The sequence below is a fragment of the Adiantum capillus-veneris genome, chromosome 13, assembly GCF_014529385.1.
Source record: "Adiantum capillus-veneris isolate H3 chromosome 13, ASM1452938v2, whole genome shotgun sequence".
Lineage (NCBI taxonomy): Eukaryota > Viridiplantae > Streptophyta > Polypodiopsida > Polypodiales > Pteridaceae > Adiantum > Adiantum capillus-veneris.
In genome coordinates, this window is record NC_140943.1 from 150238796 (window position 1) to 150245705 (window position 6910).

Sequence of the window (6910 nt, forward strand, 5' to 3'; positions counted from 1 at the left end):
CTGTAATGTCGATGCAAAAGAGTGTTGTAGGCAAACTAAAGGACTTGCGGGGAAAAACCACTAGAGTCTCTTGGGATCAAATAGAGCCAAAAACAATGCATAAACAAACAAAGAGTGATGGCAGGGCATTTGATCGCATAAATTGCTCAAAGAAATTGTTCAACGACTACTAACTTGGCATTGAAGCACCTATAACCATCTATACATGTCCTATGGTGAGGCCACAAATGGGGATCTCTAGCAACCTAATCCACCTCACATTGGGCATGCTAGTCTCTACACAACCATCCTCTATATAGCCTCCATATAGAGTCCCTTGCCCAGGCATGCTTGGCATGTGGTGCGGCTTGCCCTAGGGACCCTTCCCACTCAACCACGGCCTTGCCCACAAGACCCTTGCCCTCACACTACTCCCCCGTTGAAGAATAGTTTTCATCCTGGAAAAAGTCTGGAAACTCATTTTTTATGCACACTGGTGTTCTCCCAATTGGAACCTTCCTCAGGTTTGTTGTCCTTCCACTTGACCAAAAAACTTTGTAAACATCGTGAAAGTATAATCTCCATAAATATCCATGTAGATTGAGGAGATAAGAAAAAAATCAAGCATAAACACTTCATAAGGAAATGTCTTGATGCACTTGTTAAAAAGAATGGTAGGTAAAGATTACCAGAATGTGCATTGTTACCCTGAAACCACTCATAAGGTTTTTGTTCTTTCTTATATGCCACTAATGTAAATAGACAACCTTGGCCACTTAGTTGTTTGAAAAGAGAGTGCCTTAATGATCCTTGTAGAACTAGCGTGATTTGCACCTTAGGAACCGCCATGGCACATATGAAAAAATGGCACTAGTGTCATAGTCCATGAGGACTCATACTCTCCACAACATTGGTACAACCAAAAAGTGTCAGAGCTAGAAGTGGACATAAGCCAAGCCATGGATGTCTATATGTGCATACCAATGTGCAAGCGCAGGTATGAAGATCAAGGGCAGCCAAGGGTATCTAGAAGTGTATGTTTTTTGTGGTTTTTTTGTCCACAAGGTTCTATTTTGGGACCATTCAAGTTGGCTACTCAAAGTGTGTATAAGTGCAAAGATAGTGTTTGTTAAGGTGGTCGCTCTCCAACCTAATCCAGATGACTTGTCAATTGGAGCTATAATGGTTAAGATATTGAAGGAGGAAGGAAAAAGTGGTTCGTAGATCCCCATCGTGTGGAACAAGTGAAACGATGGCTCAAAGCATATGTGAGCTAATAAGAATGAAGTGCTCAATCTATGGTGCATGCTGGTCTTTTTAGATTTGCAATCGGAGTCCGGATGGTCAAGTTATGAGCAAGTGAATATTTGTCTGGGGCCGATTATATAGTATTTTAACCGCCTTGGGGAAAGCATGTCATTGGGGCTTTTCTCAAGCTTGCCTGAGCTTTGAGAGCTAGTATGCAACATGCGAAGCACATTGAAAGATACAACACGCCAATCAGAGCTCTGGGCAATGAGTTGTGCTTGGTTAAAGATGATAGGTTATAGGGGTACAAGGTGATTAGATGGTTTTTGTGGCTTTTTGGAGTGATAGTTTGAGGCCTTGGGAGATGGGGCTAGAAGTCGACAACATGGAATCTTGTTGGGATTTTACAGGGGCCCATCAAGTAGGTGAGTTGAAAGTTATGATGTGTCCAATGCAGTGCCCAAAATGAAGATTTTTTGAAGATTTTTTTTCCAATTCTTGGAGAGTGTGGCATATGGGGCCGCCACATGGCAGTGGACTAAACCCACATTCGGCGGGGGAGGTGAATAGTGTAGGGTATAAAGCCCAAATGGGAATGCCCATTAGCGGCATCAAGGGAGAGACGGAGAGAGAGAGAGAGAGAGAGAGAGAGAGAGAGAGAGAGAGAGAGAGAGAGAGAGAGAGAGAGAGAGAGAGAGAGAGAGAGAGAGATTTGGGGCGCATGGCTATGGTATCTCCTCCTCCCTCCTTGCTTGGCCGGTTATATAGTGATTTAAGCGCCTTGGAAAGCATGTCATTGGGGCTTTTCCCAAGCTTGCCAGAGTTTTCAGAGTTAGTATGCAACATGCGAAGCACATTAGAAGTTACAACACACCAATCGAAGCTTTGGGCAATGAGGTGTGCTTAGTCGAAGACGACATGTTATAGGGGTACAAGGTGATCGAATGGTTTTTGCTGCTTTTTGGATTGATGGTTTGAGGCCTTGGGAGCATCAAACTGCGAAGGTAAAGATGGGGCTAGAAGTTGACAATATGGAATCTTGTTGGGATTTTACAAGGATCCCATCAAGTAGGTGAGTTGAAAGTTATGAGGTGTCCAATGCAATGCCCAAAATGAAGATTTTTTGAAGTTTTCTTCCAATCCTTGGAGAGTGTGGCTTATGGGGCTTCCATGTGGCAGTGGACTAAACCCACATGCGGTCGGGGAGGTGAATAGTGCATGATATAAAGCCCAAACGAGAATGCCCATTAGCGGAATCAAGGGGAGAGAGAGAGAGAGAGAGAGAGAGAGAGAGAGAGAGAGAGAGAGAGAGAGAGAGAGAGAGAGAGAGAGAGAGAGAGAGAGAGAGAGATTTGGGGCGCCCAGCTATGGCATCCGGTGTTGCTTGAGCGCTGCAATGACTTTTGTTGGTAGCACCGTTGCATGGTGGTGGTCATTGGCCATTGGCCAACAGTTGATGTTGATGTTGGCTCACAAACCATTGTGGTTGTTTCACACGGGGGGCCAAAGGGAACCCTTTTTTGGTGTAGGCAAAAGGGCGATTTGAGAGAGAGAGAGAGAGAGAGAGAGAGAGATTTGGGGTGCCCAGCTATGGCGTCCCTCCTCCCTCCTCGCGTGGGTGTTGCTTGAGCGCTGCAATGACTTTTGTTGGTAGCACAGTTGCATGGTGGTGGACATTGGCCATTTGCCAACACTTGATGTTGATGTTGGCTCGCAAACCATTGTGGTTGTTTCACACGGGGGGCCAAAGGGAACCCTCTTTTGGTGTAGGCAAAAGGGCGATTCACAAGTGGTTGAGAGAAGTCATATACAAGTGGCAGTGCACATGTAGTGGTTACTAAAAAAAGTCAGATCCATGTGTGGTTGTGAGCAAAATGCTAAAAATGTAAAAACCCCCCCTTTATGAATAGCATTTGGGAGGTCTTGAGGATGACTTTTTTGGTTGTGCTTGGAGAAAGAGAAGCTGAAAACTAGTTTTTTGGAGAAAGAAGATTGTACCAAGAAGATCAAGCCATTATTTCTAATTCTTGGTGTCCTTTTTTCCCATCCCGTCTTCTTTTTTGCCACCCTCTTGTGGCGGCGGTTGAGTGTGTATGTGTGTGTGTGCACGCACCTCCTTGCCGTTGATGTGTGTGCAAGGAGAGAGAGAGAGAGAGAGAGAGAGAGAGAGAGGTGTTGTGTGCACTGAAAAATCAAAGGAAGAATTGCAACGATGTGCGTATGATGTAAGCGGTAGTCTTCAGGAGCACGTTTGTGTTGGGGTTGTGTTTGGATGAAAGTTTTGTAGTCAAAAGTGATTCTTTGAAGGTGTTTTTGAGAGGATAGGGGTACTGTGAATACCCTGGCTATATAGGGGGATCTGTGTGTGTTTTGGACGTGTTCTCCATTCCCCCTCTCCACCGTAGAATATGTCTTTGTATAATGATGTCGATGCATTGATCATCCATGTTGGCGTCCTTTGCAAAAAAGAGAGTTTTGTGTATGTGTGGCTACATTAAACTCCATGAGCTCTTAGACATATTATATACTGTTCTGATGGATTACAAGTGCCATAGAAAAGATCTCTACTACTGTAGTCATGGGATCTTCAATCCAATCTTGTAGTCATCGTATCTTCTTAATCCAATTTTACTTTCAAAATTTTTGGGAGGTATAAAACTGTCAACTATTCTTTTGGTGGCTACCTTTCTACTATGCATGTTATAGTTATACATCACATAAAGAAGTCATCAATTGGCGAGACTAAGATGAGGGTACTTGCACTCCTTGTCGTGTAGTTCTTGAGACACATGCCCTACATGTAACAAAGAGCATAGCAACGGAATAAAGCATTGGAAAAACAAATGCCATGTGAATTATGATACCAACAGAGACCATGCTGAGATTCTTCGTTCCAAAAGATGGCTTTTCATACATGTGAGTGTGCAATCATCTTAGTGATAAGACATTGTCTGTTGCATGGATAAAAATCAAAAGACTCAATAAAAAACGAGTCATACATCCAAAATAAATGCTCAAAAGGAGACATCTTAATATGTTTCCATGGCAGAATAAATGTCGAAAAGAAAATTGTGTCGTTATGAAGGCAAGATAAATGCCAAACATATAGTGAAGTAATACATCATAGTCATATATAAATTGTCGACAAAATAAACGCCGATCGAAAATCTTGTGTGCACCCTTGTGCATAATTCCATAAGCATCTTCATGGAGAAAGCCATAGCTTAAAACATGTGTACACATGTTAATTAGAATCGATCTTGTCGAAACGATCATCAATCAAACAATTGACCTTTTCAAAAAAGATATTATCCAACTCAAATCTATCCAATCTACGTAGTCTTGTGCATAGATTAAAAAACCATATCATAAGCTTATCAATGATGTCCTTGGCAAAATTTTGTGTGTGTAGCAGAAGCATAAAAAAGCCTTGCTATGTGGAATCAAGTCCACTGTAGTTGCATGCCTTGCATGTGCCTTTAGTGGATCGAGTAGTAGCCGATTGTAGTCTTTAACAAAATCCATATGATTGATAACAGCTACTAAACTTGCAAGCACTGCATGCATCGCGCATGTGACTTTCGTAGAATGGAAATTGTGTTCCCTGCCTTGCTTCATATGTCTTGTAAACCTCAATTTGGATTTTGAAAATTGGAGCCCATAAAAACCCATTAGCCCTTTCTTGAGCCATACCAACTCACGTTTAAGAAATATCCTCTTACACTTATCCTTCCTTGAAATTGTGCAAAAGTTTACTTGTTTCTTGAATATTTAAGCTCGAGCCCAACTTTGGAAGAAAACAAAATTATTGTTCTTGGTTACATTTCGGGCCCAGTTCAAGAGGCAACCTCTTGCCTCATTTTGTAAGCAACAGCTTGGAGCCATTTATGCTCATCTTGACCTTTCGACGTCTTTCAAAACTTGTTGGAGCTGTACCCACTCGGTTTTGTATTTGAGGACATTATATTTCAAAAAAAAAAAACCCAATTTGCCTTAAATTGTCAAGCTCGAGTCCTACTGGCCACGTTCTCCAACCACTGTTGACCCAAGTTTTGCTCCTTGGCTTGGGGGTGCGAACAACCCCTAAATGTGACCTTTGGGTCACTTTATGGTGCCCAAAGACTCAGTAAGTATGAAAAACAAAACAAATATCCATGGAGCTATGCGCGCGCGCGCGCACACACACACACACACACACACACACACACAGAGAGAGAGAGAGAGAGAGAGAGAGAGAGAGAGAGAGAGAGAGAGAGAGAGAGAGAGAGAAAGAGATCCTCCGACAGACTCATTGTGGTCACCCTTGTTTGCCTTCTTTCTCCTCCCTCAATGCCCTCATGGCATCCTTGCTTTGCACCCCTGGCGACAGTCCCTCACAACGATCCCTCCTCTGGTCATCCTTGTGGTCTCCTTCTTTTCGGGGAGAGAGAGAGAGAGAGAGAGAGAGAGAGAGAGAGAGAGAGAGAGAGAGAGAGAGAGAGGTGCTACCTCCACTCTCCCATCAGCATTGGTTGCTCCCATGTAGAGGTCCTTGTCAACCTGTGGCTTCCATACAGAGGTCGTTCCTCCTTTTTTTCAATGCACGATAAATTTTGTGCAGCCTTAGGATAGTGGCTCCTAGTCACATGCCCCTCTCAATCTCTCACTTTCTCACCTTGAGAAAATAGATAGATAGAGAGAGAAAGAGTCCTCAGCTCTGTTACCAATCTAGGGGCTTGTGAACTGGCATGCTAGTCTCCTCTCAACCATCCTCTATATAGCCTACATATAGAGCCCCTTGCCTACACATGCTTGACATGTGGCAGGGCTTGTCCTAGAGACCCTTTCCACTTAGTCATGGCGTTGTCCACAAGACCCTTTCCCTCACACATATCATTGTGGTTATGTACATAGCTTGCCTATTTCCTTTTCTTCTTCTCTTTGTAGGCACTCCCATCTCTTACTACGTTTTCCAAGCATGGGACCTTGATGTTTGCCGATCTACTTGATTCTGAAGATCTTTGTGATGCATCCTAGAAATTTTGAACATGTTCTCCATTCAATCAACATTAGATTTTAGTGGAATTTTCACCCTAAAAGTTCAAAAAGTTATGAAATCACCCATGCTCCTTTTTCAAAAATTGATTTTTATTCGTCGATGAAAAGAATCTCTTTTTACTAGTTTCATAGTTGGAAATCTCACCCATGGGCTCATAAACAGTGGCTTTTGTGTTTATGACTTACAGTATTGTGAAGAATCTTAGTTATTTAATGGTTATCAAGGGAGCATGAGTTTCTATTGCCCGTGATATTGTCAAAAATCTTAGTTATATGATGGTGTATCAAGGGAGCATCAATTTTGTATGAAAAATTGCAAAATAATGTCGTGAGAGATCTTTGTGAGGTTGATTAGGGCTATGCTAAGAATTTGGCAAGCAAAACTCACCAAGAATGAGGGGCATTCTAGGATTCCAAGAAGCTTCATAAGCATTTTGGTATTTTTTAAATTTCTAGGTCTAATATGTCATTAGTTTGTAGAAGCTTGGATTTCAATCGAAAAGTTAGTGTCATCAAAGAAAAGGTCATGTACTAGGCTAAAGTATGTCGAGCGTGTTTTTGAATGAGTGGTCACTTGACTAAACAAACTTGTGTGCATATATGAGTGAAAATTCTTTGTGTTAGTGGTGTTCCTCAAGGTACCAAC